We start from the raw sequence: 17415 nt of genomic DNA, 5'->3' as shown, positions 1-17415 counted from the left end.
GACAAACCTGGATATTTTGATACTTGAGATTGTCGTAATAGAGTCACTTTTCATCGCTAGTCACAATATGCGATAGAAAACTGGTTTAAAACCCCGGAAAACAATAAAATCGCGATGGTAAAACGGTTCTTTTTCAAATGACATTTTCAGTCAATTCATGTAGTAGCTATTTTTTTGCCATTTGGACAGTTCCTATCGCATGTAAACGGTCGGAAAATGTTGATTCATTAACTGATAAGCTGAAAGATCTTTTAGTTTCGAACCTTTTCGGTTCTGCAGGCCGTTATCTGTCAATTTATATTAAAATTATTCTTAAATAGTTGAAACCAAAACAATTGATAGATATGTGACGGGGCGGAATCATCATCCTTCTGAAACCAATCTTTAAATCACACAAGTTTATCAATTTTAAACGTTTCATGATTAGAAATATGAAAAGCATGGAGTTTAACAGTTAGTTTATGTAGATAAACATTTGTTTACATTGATACACAACGTTTTATAACTCATTTTCACCAATAGATATCGCTGATCAAAATATATGCAATTAACTAATATATTTGGTATTACAATTAATATTATAATTAATAGGTTAATTACAATTATATTTGGATGTTGGGTGCTGACATTCTACTGACTTCTCGCATGGCTACTAAGATGCTGTGAATCTTACTTTTGCTTGGAGCATGGATGTTTATATAATTTCCCAAAGGATACTATAGATACACAAATAATAAAAACTAATATTCAATTTAATAATGAATTTCGGAGGTTTCAAAATAAGGTGCTGAAGTGTTTTGTGAATGCGTCTAGTCAAAGAAGACTCTGGAACCACGTCAGCACGGAAGCCCCCAGACTTCTAAATGTGGATAATATCATTAGACGTCTTACACTGAAAACACTTTCGGATCTTGCATGCTTGAACGCTAAGTGATTCAGTAGAAAATATTAATTGTACCTGTTTGTTAGTAGGTTAAGTCATATTAAAGTTAATTATTAGTTGAATTACTAGTTCTAAGAAATAAATGAATAATAAAAAAAAAATAATTTCAAAATAGAAAAATACAATAATTGATTGCAAAATCATTTGTATTTTTGTGTCAAAGGATGAAATAGTGAATAGCAGTTAGTTCCATAAATATCATAATTAAATTTTTATCGATGAAACTAACAATTTAAAAATCGCCAAGAAATTTTAGGTGATGTCTTGGCCTCCGATATAAGATTTGTCTGACAATCCGGCAACAAGGACGACCGTCCTGGCCAGCTTGATTAAAACATCTGCAAGTGACAAAGGAGAGCAAATATATCGGCACCGGAAAGCGATCGCCTTTCGTCTTTTGTGCGCCCGTCTCACCCCCGCCCGCCCCCCAGGGGAAATCAAACTGCCACCCTCGGCGTTGTCAAAGGAAATGTTCGGCGGCATCGGCGACGGCGGCGGCGGGGGCAAGGACGTGGGGGCGGCCGTGGGCGGTGGCGCGTTCGAGAATTCGTGAATTTATGGCGACGATTTGTCTTCGCATATCGATTCCGATCGTCATCTTCCTGTTCGGTCTTGTATCTTGTATTGTCGCCGATGTATGGCCCGTACGGTCTCATATACTGTATAATCAACCTTGTCCGGTATCTGATGCCTAATTGGACGATATCTGATAATGTTTATAGTATGTTAACTAAGGTAAAATATCAATGAAGCGATTATTTTAAATGATCTTTAGTACGTTTGAATTCGTAATTTCAAATCAAATGTTTTAACGTAACTTAAGTTAACGAAATATAATAAAATTTTGTTTCTCCCTCACTAAAAAATATATTTCAATATCATTCTAATGAAACTGTTTTATTGGTGTTTTAATTTATGGAGTATATACCTGAAGACATAATTTAAAGGCTGTCGAAGGATGTTTACAACTCGGTCGCTACTACTCTTCGTTTAATTTTTTTATTACATCTTACGTTAAATATGTTTAGTAAAATTTTAATTTGCAAATTAAATTATTACTAGTTCTTCGTTTATCAGTATGTATATATTTGCAGTATGTATTTCCTAAAATGATATTAAATTAAGTTAAAGTCAAGACACTGTACACTTCATACAACTTAGTGTGGCTTTATTATATTTCACTCTACTGATTTCCTACGCGTTATCCAGTAGTTGTACTGTTTCCATATTCTGCTGGGATATAATACCATTCTTTCATGGTTTAGCGAAATCTTAGACAACTTCGTACTTACTGTGCTGTTCTGGAAATCATAGAATGCATAGAATCTGATAAAATGAATAAATCTCACGATGACTTGTTATGTGCCAAATTTATAATGACAATGTAAGTCTATTGGTTTAGTAGTTTGCAAGAAATGTATAAATACAATCCTTTATGACCTAAACAACTTAAAAAATGTTAGTTTAAAAATACACAAACATCCGCTAGTTGAAAACTAACAGAAAGAAAAATATTTAAATCAAGAAAAGAATTAAGATATCACGTAAATTAGCCAAGTTCCAAGCTATTTTCTATTGGAACCAAGAGAGTTAATATCTTGAGAGCTAATATTCAGAGATTATTTTGTATGAAATGAATTGTATTAGATATTCTGTGATACTTTTGTTTCATTAAAAAAATGGTACAATACTTATTGATCAAAATATTTTTTATCATTTTCTTTTCACAATTCGAAAGAATGATGTTGGTTTAGCTTGATTTGGTTAGATAATAAGAGATAATTACAAGGTAGTATGTCTGTTAAGTACTCTGGGTGCGCCAGGACATCGCATTCGAGCTACAATGGTGCATTATTTCCAAATTCTTGCAAAAACATGTGACCGAGTGTTAGAGTATGACTTGATGAGGGATAATTGCTTGCTAATTCCACCATGTACACAGCAAGATTTTATGGTCATGAATATTCCGCTTTCGTGTCGATGGTGGATGATTCTCCTGGAGTAATTCATGATTTCTATACTTAGGATAGTTGTGTAGAACCACTTTTTATTGCCAATCACAATATCTGACACAAAACTCCTCTATTTGACTGGCAAGTAATGAAACCGCAATATTGAAGCGGTTCGAACTATATGTTCATTTAATTTGTACGGTAATAATTTTCTTCCTTTTGGATCATTTACATCACATGCAGACGGTTGGAAATAGTTGATTCATTGACTGTTAAGCTATTTGAAAATTTTTTGAGAGTTTGAGTTTGAGATTTTGGCCCAAAAATTCCTACTATTTAAGGTACATATATCTTCTTTTTTGGCTATCCAGGTGGTTCTATACCATTTATTTCAAAATTGCTACTTTTAAAATTTTGAAATTGAAACTTACATTCGGAATATGATGAAGCAGCATCATCAGCAGCATCTCTTCAAATCAAACAACAAAAGCAACTAATCTCAAAAATTAAATATTCTTCAGGACGGGGACAAGACTTCAAGAAGGGTCTAATTCCGTTGAAGATATTATACTATATTGTACAGAATAAGGATGTGAACCACTGGGATAGGGTGGAAATGAAAGGTGTTCTATCACAGGGTGATAGGAAAACGAAGTCCCAATAATCAAGGTTTCCAAGGAAGACTAATAGTCGAGTAAAAAAGGGTACATTGTGGCTTTAGTAAAACTAACATAAAAAATAAAAGAGATAATTTTATTTGATATCTTGTGCAGATTTAAACACAAGAAGAACATGAAAGTTTTATATAAAATAAATTGTATTATTAAAAGTTCTCGTTAGCTCAATCGCAAACTAAAATTGATTCTACTTTTTCTCTACGTTATTTTTTATGCGAAATTTGTACGTTCTTCGACCCAGTTACAGATTTTTCTACGAAATTTAATTGGACTTTTACACTATGGAAACTTCTGTTAGAAAGTCACCGACATTTTTCCATAATAAATCAAGTTGACTTCGCATTAACGGCGACTCATTTCTTTCGAGAAAAACTATCTGCTCATGAATATTCACTGAAATACGAGGAATGGATGAATAATTTAAGTCTACTGGACGGACTGCAAAAAAAGCGCGAAAAAAGTGGGATGAGGCGGTTGTGCGGGAACGACGGGGGAGAGCGGGGGCGGTGTCGTCTCGTGACGGAAACCGGTCTCGTTAATTCGCCTTTGAAGTTCGGTGCCGAGCAAATTTTTAACTTGCTAGAGTTAAAATAAACGTTAAAATTTTATAAAGTACATTCCTCATTTACATACTGAAATGAGAAATTAGTTTCCTGTTATTTTTACGTTGGTTAATTATAGAAAGCATGTTCTATATTGGATATTAAGTAGTAATAAGTAGCTTTCCTGAATTAATTATTCGTTAATATCAATCGTTTCGTTAATTATTAATAATTGTTTTTTGAGAGTCTTGTTCGGACTTAATATACCAGAAGGGGTATGAATATCTTCCTTAATTACTAATCGGTATACCCTTGCAAATTATACAAGATGACATTACGGTTTCAGAGCTGGTATGGATCAATTAACATATTACTGATGCCGGATATATTATGAGGTTACTTTTATTAACTTTTCAGTGATTGTGTTTGTGAACAAAGGATTCATGGAATCAAGGAAGCAGGGGCTTGATAACAAGTCAATTGAAAAGTCCCCGGCCTGACACATAGATGACGCTACTAGAATTAAATCCACATGTTTTTTAGTTGGCTTTAACCCGCAAAAGATGCGTGTATAAATTTGACAGCGGTTGGATCATTAGTTTGTGAATTATAGCATTTTGAGTAAAGCAACTTTTGTTATTGTGAAAAAATGGATTGGAAAATGGAAAATGGCCGAGTTTCCTGAAACTGTCTCAGGAAAATCAACCATCAAGGATTGGTATGCCAAGTTTAGAGGTGGTGAAATGAGCACCGAAGACGGTGAACGCAGTAGACGCCCAAAAGAGGTTGTTACCGACGAGAACATTAAAAAAAGTCCACAAAATAATTTCGAATGACCGTAAATTGAAATTGAATGGAATATCAGAGACTCTAAAGATATTAACTGAACGTGTACATCATATCATTCACGAATATTTGGGTTAGACAAAGCTCTGTACAAAGTTGGTGCCGCGCGAACTCACTTTTGACCAAAAACAACGAGGAGTTGATGATTCGAAGCACGTGTTTGAAGATGATTAAGCGTAATAAACTTACGTTTTTGCGTCGATATGTGACAATGAATGAAACATGGCCCCATCATTTCACTCCGAAGTCGAATCGACAGTCATCCGAGTGGACTGCACACGATGAACCTACTCCAAAGCGTGGGAAAGCACAACGGTTGGCTGGCAAGGTTACGGTGTTTGTATTTTGGCGAGCGCATGGAATAATTTTCATTGACTACTTTGAAAAGGGAAGGATTGGATCGTTTGAAGGACGAAATTGCCGAAAAACGGCCGCATTTGAAGAAAACCAAAGTGCTGCTTCACCAAGATAATGCACCGTGTCACAAGTCAGTGAAAACGATGGCAAAAATCCATGAATTGGGTTTCGAATTGCTTCCTCATCCACCGTATTCTCCTGATCTGGCCACCAGCGACTATTTCCTGTTCTCAGATCTCAAAAGAATGCGGTGTGAAGAGGTGATCGCCGAAACTGAGGCCTATTTTGAAGCAAAGGACAAATCGTACTAGAAAAATGGTATCGAAAAGTTGGAGGGTCGCTATAATCAGTGTAGCACCCTTGAAGGGAATTATGTTGAATAAAAAAAAAATTTGCCATAAAAATGGGTTTTACTATAGTAGACCGGGGATTTTTCAATTGACCTGTTATATTTGGTAGTTTCTGACATACTATGGAGCATTCAAAATCATCATCAACATCTTATTTTCATTCTAGACACTTTCAGGTTTGAGGAAATGAAGACACAGTTGCGAAACATATAGAAAATCGGAACGTAACATGGCCTGGTATACAATTTTAATTGAGACTGGTAGTTAATTTTAAATTCATTTGCTTTAATTTTTGAAGCTTTATTTTGAATATGTATTATTTATTTTATTTATGTATGTTATTCAAAGTATTGTCTATCGATAGCCGCTACTATTTCCCATCTTTCAGGCAATTTACGGATTCAGTTTCCCAAGAACAATGTGTATTTTGAGACTATCCACTAATCGAACTATTTCTTGGTTTCTTCATAAGAAGTAAAGCCCTGCTTAGATGAGTCACGACTCATGTGTCGAAACAAGTAGTAATCAGAAGGAGCAAGGTCTGGAAAATACAGCGGGTAGGTTAGTATTTTTTCCATTTTATTATTTCCTTATATGTTTGAACCGGTTTTGAAACATGTAGTGGAGAGTTATCAAGCTGAAAATAACATGTGTGTCTAACATGTGTAACATGTGTCTTTGCTCATATTCTGGTCATTTTTCGCGCAGTGTTCGGCTCAAACATATCCATTGTAGTCGACGGTGCCTTTGATGGTTTCGTCGAGTAATGCTGTCAAATCCGGGTCTTCAAATTTTGTCAGCTGTCCAGAATGCTTTTTGTATCAAATGTCAAAATTACCACTGTTCAAACGTGGAAACCAGTTTACATGTTGAAATCGATTGAGTATGGCTGCCATAAGCTTCAAATAGCATTTCAGACGCCTTTTTCTTCAAATTGAAGTAAAAAAGTAAAACTTTCCGGAAATTCGATTTATTCGGTACAAATTCAGACGTTTTCAACGCACTGAAAACATTTCTTATTCACACTTTGACAAAATGTCTCATGCCTGTCAATATGAAGTTGATCACAAATGTACCCGAATTATAGGTCTGTATAGTTGTAAAATTTTAAGTTATATAGATTTATTGTTGATAATAAATAAATGAGAAATAAATCAAATCCGAATTATGAGGCTGAGATATTATTAGAATGTTGTTCTGCTATTGCTGCAAATGCAAAATTTTTCTTACGCAAAATATTAGAAAAATCAAGGCATAAGCCAATTGATATCCGAACTTAATTTGGTGATCATCAATAATTAATCCTTTAATAAGTTAAAAATCTCCACCAATACCAATATGGCTAAATATTTACAGATAATATTTGAACAAGGTTGTCAAGCCAACCACAAAAAATTCCAAGTCAACCAACACAACTCACGAAATTTAGAATGCTCTTATACCTTTTGAACGTACCTGGAATCCTAATGCGTATAATAAAGAGAATATAATAAATAGAATAAAGACAAAAACTTATCTAATAATCACATAGTTATAGTCTTATCATGTTATCGTGAACATTCTTAAAATAATTTCTAAAGTAGAAATCAATTTACAAAACTTTAATCATATTTGTTAATTCACCTAGATTTGTAATAATTAATTCAGCTGTAGAATATTTGATAATGGAGGTAGAGTTTCCAACAAAATTTAAATGAATGTATTTCTTTAATCCTATCATTTAGTTTTATTTAAAAAAAATAATTACTTTATCACAATTCGACTGTTGAGTTATTTCAGCCTCGTAATTTGAACTTCTTCAAATGCAGTCTATTGAGTAAGTTGCCACTTATTTTTTTATAGCATAAAATAGTTTTAAAGTAAAGTAAGTTTTGGGTTTAACCGTTTAAACCCTACACATTTCATACTCGGATTGAGATAGGATGAAAAATAAGGATTTTTTAAAAACATTTCATTCACTCCATTCATTTTTAAAAATGATAAAGGTAATAGTAAAAAGGTATATTAGTAAAAATTATTATACTGTAAAAACTGTTACATATAAAACATTTTAACAAAAGAATGGCATTTGTTTTTGTTTCATGTGAACATAAAGAATTAAGCTGTCATATAAAATTGATTTTAATAATCGTAAAACACAATAACCTATCACATCGTTGACAAATAACTACATTGACTTATCATATGTCATTTTCGTTTTTATTTTTGACGATATATAGATTTGAGCATAATCTAAAAGTTACGATCAATATTAAAAATCCATATAATATGTGTGTAATGATGACAATAAAACTGTCGGATTCTGACACTTTTTATTTAAGTATTTATTCGGCTATAAAACTATTAAATTAAATGAGATAACAATTGTTTTGAGAATTGATAGGTCGTCAAACATTGTATTACAATATTTTAACATGATCTCTTTTATAATATACGATACATTTAGTAGACAATAAAGTGTCAGTACTAAAGAAATCTATGATTTATTTAACAATTTTATAGGCAGTTTGTACATTAATGGTGAATAAAATATCTTTTGACATAAATATAATTGGATTGTTCCGAAAGAAATATCGGTGACTATGATTTCGATTTCACGTTTTATGACTCCATATTGTTTTGAAATGTGATTCTTCTTTATTACGGTTCTAATCTTATAACACAATAATGTGTTTTTTTATATAAAATAATATGGAATCTTAATCGCTATATTTATGAAAATATTGCTGGTTCGATATTAAATTTAGCTATTTGTTCACTGGTACGAAATTTTATTGAAGATACAACTGCAGATTTTAAAACATATAAAGATAATTACATTACTAGATGCTGGTTATGAGTATGGGTGTATATATGAGACTGAAAGGTATAGGTTTGGTTTATATTAGAAAAGATTTAAACCCTCAGATTATTTTGTGCTCGCCGTTCAACAGTCGTCGCTTCTTGTCGAAAAATAAAATGGTTTTGAGGTAAAATATAAGTACATGTTATTTTAAATATTTCACGTTTCATAATTTGTATGAATATGGATTATAGTCAGGTCAACGTCTTGGATTTTTTGTTATTGAGTCTACACCTTACTAGGTACCACCTACTTAACATGGGTTCCGAATCATAGTTCTTGGCGTTAAATCTACCGATTGGCGAGTGACCAAGTTAGAGATGAGTCCAAAAATCCCGTTTTACCCAACTAACATAGGTTACTGGTGTGACTGAGACGTTTTCCCTTTCGAATTTTACTGTTAGGTTTATGGACAATCACAGTTTTTTTACTTTGTGTTATATAGCTACTGAAAAAAATAGACCAAAACTGGAAGAAAATTTGTACAGTACGAGGTAATCCCCGTTTTTTTTTTATCCCCGTATTGACCATTTATCGTCATACAACGGGACTTGTGGTTTTATTTAAAATATTGTTAATCGCTATTCAGTACTTTTTGATTCAGTATTTTAAAAGGACATGCGATACTACTATGACAAGTTAAGTGTTTTCGCATGAACTAAGCAGTAATTAAGCGGAGGCATCACAGGAGAATAAAGTGGGTAGTGACAGTTTCCGTATTGATATTCATATTCTTTACATGTGGTCAAGCAAAGTTTCTGTTAAGAAAAATAGTCCTCTCTTTTGTAGGAATCTTGTATATTGATGAGAGCCACACAGAGAGTTTCTTTCATTTATACTAAGTCACTTATTTTTTAATTACACAAGTTTACAAATTCGGGTCAACTTTTGGATGGAAGCAAATGAGAACGATTCTTAATATTATTTGATGCTCTGAATTCAGATTTTTAATTCGATGAAAGTGTATACTTTTCATTTTCTGTGCCCACGTTATGAAGAGAACAGAAAAATCATGTAGATAATTGCTACTTTTGCTCGATTAATGCCTTAAGAGCAAAAGCGCAAATATCAAAGAAGGAATACTTGTCGGAGCTGACATTAGAAAAATAATGACTGACACAGTTTACAAAATATCTAACGCTGATGAAGCAGCAGCGTGGGCATTGTTTCAAAATATTGTTCACAACTTACTCGGTAACCACAAATCACCGGATTACAAGCACGTAATCGATAATTTGTTGCAAAATTATTACAAGATTGGAGCTCGAATGTCTCGCAAAATACATTTTCTGCATATACATTTTGATTTTTTCCTACCCAACTTGGGTGATATGAGTGACGAGCAAACAGAGCAGTTACACTAAGATATAGCGAAAATCGAAAGGCGATATCGATATTAAGAATTTTGGGATGAAGGCATGACGAGTGATTACTGTTGCACGCAAATGCGTGAAACATACCTCAAGCAGTATAAAAGACTCAGTTTAACCTCTATTTATTTCTGATTTATAATTTCTAATTCGTTAAGGCAGTTAGTGTTAAAAAATAGTAAAATAATGAATTTATTGAAAACTTTAAAAACTAGAACCTATTTTAAAAAACGGCTGTTGATTTAAGTTGAGAACGCCAATTTACTTTATAAACAGCTTTTGGTTGCTCAGGTCCAAAAGCTTGTATACTTGTTTTATTAGTTTATTTTTGGAGAACGGACAATGTAGTAAGGTGGAGAATGATTAGATTGGTATAATATCTCCGTTATTGGAGAACAAAATTTTGTAAAACCAAACATTTATATGCCTGAATCTATCGTAATCACTGTATGTAATCGTTTATTTCTCCGTCTGTTTTGACTTTAACGTTAATACTTGTTTTTTCTTTCATAGTTGTTAGTTCATTTTAATATATATTTAATTTATCTCTAAATATTAATTTAATAATGTTCATCATTAAGTTATTGTCTTTTAATTACTATTATTGCTACTGTTAAAAATCTCCAATATGGGCCCACATTTTCAATATTCAACAATTACATTGTATCTCTCTTACAATCGATTTCCATCCTTTGGATTCGGATTCTATATCTATTTGTTAAAATATTAAAGACATTGATCGATATATGTTCCGTGACTGATTACATTAAGTTGAAATAAATAAATAATACAATAATGTGACATATTACTGTGGCTGGAGTAAACACTGTACAGTAGTAATAGAAATAATTAAAGGAATGATTAGGAAGTAAATTAGGTTGAATAACAATATGGTAATTAATTGATAATTTTTTGACTTGATATAACTTGTACTTAATTTAACGTTATTATTAATTTAAATTGGTTTAGTGATGCGGGTGACCTCTGTCGTAATTATTCAAAAACTAAATCCGTCTGTAACGGAAACTGCCCCCTGTCGAGTGGGAAAGAAAGCGAACGGTAACCAAAGCAACCGGAACGTAAATCGGCCTGTTGCATGGAGTAGCGGCCGGATTACGCTACTCGAAATTATCGCAATTACCGCCCATTGTGGTCGGACGGTTCAAAAGGGAGAGTTACGGCATTGCGGGGGCTGAATTACAACGCACTCTAAATGATATGATACCCGTATTGCTGCGAAAATCACAAACGGGAAGCGGTTTCGGATAACAACGTCTGGGCGGTAAACCGTACTTAAGGGTTCCTTTGCCAGAAGTCACACCAATTAGTTGTATCACTGCTTATTGCAAAACCAGATAATATTTCATTCAATATTAACGCAACAGTTAATATAAGATGGACGTGGCAACGTATAAAATAACATTTATGTATAGTAATAGTTTAACTTAAAATAATAATGTTTCTAAACATATTTTGATTTTTAATATTTTCAGAACAAAAACGCAAAGGAATTGTTAGGTTTGATTAGAAGTTTGACCTTTATAACCATAACCTTCATCAGAACATTTGATCACAACTTGTGTTGCTTGCAATGACTTAAACATTTTGTCTCAGTGAAAAAGTTAACTCGTGAACGTATTAGAGCGATGTTTTTTTTACAATTTTCGACGTGGATTATGAAGATAGGACTGATCAACTAACTATTACCTTTGGCGATGAAGGCCTATCTTTGGCCACTGTAAAATGTTGACATAACGAATTTAATCACGGACGTAATTTGCTGAGGGATAAAAGTGTGTTATCTAAAGTCAGTTGAATTTTCACACAATTGATACTGTGTGATGTACTTAGCATTGGGAACTATCGACTGAAAACAGTCGAAGCAGTCGATAGTCCCAAAACAGTCGAAACAGTCAATACTCAAAAAAAATAGCGACTGAAGACTGAAGTCAAATACACGGTTCGACTGTTTTTTTCCATTCGTGATGTCAGAAGAAGATGTACGAATTCTTGTCTGTATAAAATGTGAGATAAGAAAGGGCGGAGATAAATGCTTGGAGCAGTTAATTTTAACTGTCTTTATATTCTCCAATGGTACTATAAGCGAGACAGAGATGTATATATATTGATTCACGTGATAACCTTAAAAAAGAAAAAAAAAACAAGATTACTAATTTCGTAATTTCTATTATCATGTAATAAATAAAATAAATTTAAAGGAAGTATGATTACTTTTATACTGAATGTTCTGTGGATGTGTAAAAAGGAATGGAATAATAACACCACAAATATTTTATCGTGTTTTAATATATTAATTGCTATTTTTAAATAACAGTATGATAAATATAAATAGTACAATACAACTTAAATAAACCCTAAAAACTAAAAATTTTCCATAACCATAACTACTAAATAAAATGTAAACGTATACCTAATCATTAAAAAAATCTAATCCATGATGAACCTAAAAATGATCGTACAATAACTACCACACCCTTTTTAAATAAAAGTTTTATTTACTTTTGAACGGAAATATTTTTAAATTACTGTGTATTACTAGGCGATTTCTACGATCTTTAATTATTTGCCCAGATTTTGAAAAAATTCGTTCCCAGGGGACAGATGTTGCGGGTATAGAGGAATATTTTAGGTGTAACTGATATAATTCAGGTAGTTTCATTTTATGGGTTTGCCAAAAATCCAACGTGTTTTCTAAACGCCTAATAAATGGAATTTCCAAATACTGCTAAATCTGTAAAGTTGCTGCAGTACTTGGGAGTAGTTACTTCTTTCATTCTAGCCATTTTTTTTTATCAAAATATCTCCCGATGTCAATACATTCTTGGTCAGTAGTTTTGTCTTGAATTTCGAGTTGTGTAACTATATTTTGAAGTTAGAATGGAAGATACCTCTTTTGTGTTACCTTTTAGTATCGCCACAGCATTATTTGCAATACCAAATCCTGCTTTTTTAAATCTAGGATCTAAAAATGTGGATTTCCCGCATATCGTATTCATTTCTAAAATTGCTAGTCTTTTATTGATGACTCTAATAGACAATTTTGTAATTTTTTCTCCATCCACTTGTTAAAATCCTGGATTTGATGGAATGTCGCAGTTAAGATAGCCCATTTGTTAACAAATAAAAACTGTGGTGCTCTTCTTAATAACCAACAAAATAAATTGCTGAATATTAAAGTAGAATTTTCCTATCAGAAAATGTATTTATTACAAATATTTAATATACTTTATTCACCCCTTTACGGTTAATATTTTTAAAAGAAATTTAACAACTGCTACTGTAAAAAAAATTTCAAATCTTTTGGATCTATGCAATTTCTAAAACCTTTAGAACCTAATTTTGGTTTTCAGGATTTTAGGAAAAAAGTTTCAACAAATAAGAGGCTTGGACAAAAATCGTGAAAGTTTCTCAAAAAAGTATTACCTATTATACCAGTCCAAAGTATTACCTACTATGCCAGTCAAAAGTATCTTACTATTTATCATTAACAATTTAATTTTTTGGCCCTCGAAAACTAGCGTTCCAAAATGCTGCTATATTAATTTACAATATATAGTTATTCACAAGTAAACTACAAAAAAACATGAAACCACATATATTACATATAAATCTAAGCATAAATTCGGTGCATTACTTTCAAGGTCGCGGCTGGAACGGAACGTTAAAAATCAGTCGAATGAACTAGTAGAACAGAAAATAGTAACTAAAAGTAAACGACTGAAACAGTCGATAGTAAATAGTAATAAAATCAGTCAGACCGAAAATAGCGACTGAAAACAGTTACTAGTAAAAACAGTCGAACCAAAAATAGCGACTGAAATAGTCCATAGTAAAAAGTAGTCAGTTACTGAACAGTCGATAGTCGATTTCAGTCGATTGTTCCCAACACTACTAATAATACTAATGCTAACTAATGATATTGAAAATCGTCATGTGACTTAGAGGAAGGTCGTAAGAAGACATTTTTGGCATTGACCGCGAAAGATATGTGATGAATACAATGGCGGTACTTCTAAAGCTTCTAAAACTCTGCGTAGCACATCGAAGCAAATAATCATCTGTTTCTTCAGAATAACTGGGTACGTGTCAAACATGCCATTAGATAAATGTACAATGAATTTTGAATAGTATACAATAATTTGTTTGCCAAAAGTGCTTCGTGAAATACAATAACCATAATCATGGACCTGTTTTTTTGACACAACAACCTCTAAAAATAGTGAAATATTTTTAGACAGTTATTCGTCCATTAAGTATGCTTATGTTTTGAACCGCTAGAAAAACATATGAGTTTTTCAGCTGTAAGAAACCAAGAAGTTGTCTGACCTGTATATATTATCTATATAACACTATGGTATATGTTACTAATTATAGAATAAACTAAGAATTAAAATAGGATTATTCTGCAAGAAAAAAACTAGTTGATATTAAAATATTTTAAATTATAAAATTTCATTAAAGATAAAGCAAGATTTTTAACAACGTTTCATGTACTTTGATTAATATTGAACACTATTTTGTAAGACATGTTAGATTTGCACATATCAATATTACTGTCAGGATCCGTATGTGCAGAGCATCTGTAGAACATATCAAATTCCATCGGAGGTATCAAAAAAGCGTTCATTGAAAAGAAACATATTGATAATTGTTAAATATATTGGATGCTACTGGTGAAAAAGTAACTTCGGCTTTAATGTCCCGTGTCTTTACTCGTGAAAAGTCCAGCAGTTCAGAGCATATTCTATATATAAATGAGTTATTCGTTTACTCGGTTTTCCAAAAAGTATTGCCTTTCATAATTGTTTCTTAATTGAGTATATAAATATTAATTAACGGTGGTAACTATACAGCTTCGTTTACAGAGCGGACAGTTGAAAAGCAAAAACATCGTTAATTTTCATACATATTTTTGATACAGCGTAAAATCCAGCAGACATAAAGTCATCCAAGCCGAAAAATTGAAATACATCGTTCAAAGTTAAAACACATATTAGGTTATTTTCTGGCCTAGTAACCCGGCCCTCGAAACCTTTTAAACTGGTACATTTTTGCCTTTTACGCGACATTCCGCCTCCCAAACGGCCTATTTGGCGCGACCCTTCTTTTCCGCCGGCAAACTTCAAAATGCGACATATAATGAAGCATTTCGTCACATAATCACCCTCCGGTTGCCAGGTTCAAAGAAGGGTCGTAAAAAAAACGCGAAAAAACTGACGCATTAGGAAAGCGAGAGTGCGCTAAATACTTCCTTTTTCTTTTGTTTCATTGCGCGTTCATCCCGTTTTACGCCGTCTTAGTTATCAGACAATGTTTTGTGCAATGTCGGAGAGAGGATGCTGTGGCTACAAAATGTTAGCATCAAGGAGGATTGTGGCTTCATTTTGAAATTTCTTTTTGTAAATATCTCTAGAAATTTAAAAGAATCGTCATATTTTAGGCTATATATATATCTATATATATATATATATATATATATATATATATATATATATATATATATATATATATATATATATATACTAATAAGCTTCTTTTAAATTATTTATTTTTAAAGGAGGAGGATATTTGGCATAGTTAAAAGTCTATATCTAGAAAAAGTGCACACATATTACAAATAAATCAAATTAAATAAAATAACAATTACACAGAAAAGAGTGTCAATTCACCTCTCGATTAACGCCTATTTTAGGATTATGGAACAGCCAATGTAAGTTCAGATAGATAATATTACAAATAGTATAAGACCACCAAGACCAAGTTTAAAAAATGTATGCTTTTTTAAGTACAATTTTTTGCTTTGTAAAATATTCAGTTGTGAAAAATATAATAAATGCAAAAAATCCATCCTGAAATAAATTAACAAAATTCGAAAATAAATAGTCTTGTGTCCTCTCTTGACTGAAGAAATGAGAGTGAGTTATAAGAAGTATTGAAAATATTATTAAGATATTAGTTTCAGTTTTGTTATGATTCAGTCGAAGTCATGTCAGGTTTCTTAAGTAAAGTTGGTAATGTTTAAGTAAATACATAAATCACTAACCAAATGTTACATACAGTAAGTCATGTTGTGTTATACATCAACTGTAAAAGTGAATGATAGAAAAACTGGTAACAGTAAAGAGAGTAACAGTAGAGAGTTTGTTCGTTTTGTTGAAATACATGTAAACTATGAAGACAAGTTATAATGCAAAAGATTAACGAAAGCTGAAAAGGACACAGGAGTCAACTCATGAGCTACGGGGATTTAGTTTAACAATAAAGAAAATGAAGATACTAAGTGAAAAAAAATTATATAGATAATTAGTGACATCTAAAAAATATAACAGCTACTTTCTTAAATATTTTGAATTGGAGAATTTTTATAGACAGGCATAATTTGGACATATCAATTGTAAACTTCTTGAATAAAATTAATTAATTTTTAAATAATTTACATCAATTATCGTTTTTATTATTTTTCTTATTATTTGTAAGTATGTTATATAAAGCGGTTGTTACAGTCGTGGCTATGAAGAGTGCGTATGCGAGGCAACAAGGCAATGTGTTTATATTAAGATTGAATGGTGTGTTAAGTGAGACGTCTAAAGATAGGGGCTTACAAACCGCCACTTCTTTTTTTGAAATAAAATAGTTCTTTTAATAAGATTTATTATTTTAAATCCTTTACATTTCGTAACTAATATACTTGTAAAGCATTACATAATATGTAAATATTTAAAAAAAAATATTAATAAACGAACAATTTAATAAAATTTAGTATATAATTTTACCTAATTACCTAATAAGCAAATTATTTAAATATGCTTAAGGGAAATTATTTAATTATCGATGGCAGATAATTGTAACTAATCATCATTAAACAACACTCAGTTGGAATTATATCGACAGACGATTAGAGATTGATTAGAAAATCGAGATATAATTAAGGCGTTTGACGGACTTGTGAATCCATTAAACTTTGTTCATAAATTTCACTTAAGAAATTGATAATCAATTACTTGTAATTATATTTATAGTAGACATTGTAAGAGGTTTTGCAGCGGGTTATTTTGTCAGTTTAATTTGAATTTCATCGCAGATTTATCAAAATAAAATATTAAACAATTGTAATATCGGAGTAGATGGAAATATTATTTGTAAATAAATTGAATTGATTTAACTTTGCGTTTGACATTTGTTTTGACGTGGGAATGGGAACTTAAATGATAAAAGATGACATATTTCTTTTTTTTATTTGAAATTATGTACGGTCTATTAGGTTATATTTTGTGTATAATATTAATTATACACAAAAATAATTATTTTGTCGATATGGAGTTATTTTGGTAGTATTTCAGGTAAATATTATTTGGATACATGCAAAATCATAATAGGTGTGTTATTTTCTAGGATGTAAAGGTTCAAATAAAATTAATTATTTTCCGAAGGACTCTCTTATGATATTCTACATTCTACAAGTTTTCGAATGAAATATAGGTTTATTCATTGCATTTTGCACCGATATGGACCCAA

At 31.7% G+C, this 17415-nt stretch overlaps 1 protein-coding gene across 2 annotated transcripts in view; it reads right to left on the bottom strand.

The window, feature by feature from the left end:
• The window catches only part of LOC143193098 (uncharacterized), a 917882-nt gene that overhangs the window by 53052 nt on the left and 847415 nt on the right, over positions 1–17415 (bottom strand). The gene's annotated exons all lie outside the window — the stretch shown is intronic.

This window comes from Rhynchophorus ferrugineus, unplaced genomic scaffold (genome assembly GCF_030347505.1).
Source record: "Rhynchophorus ferrugineus isolate W39M unplaced genomic scaffold, kcgeb_rfMv2 rfM3, whole genome shotgun sequence".
Taxonomy (NCBI): domain Eukaryota; kingdom Metazoa; phylum Arthropoda; class Insecta; order Coleoptera; family Curculionidae; genus Rhynchophorus; species Rhynchophorus ferrugineus.
This window is presented reverse-complemented; position numbering and strand designations above follow the sequence as displayed.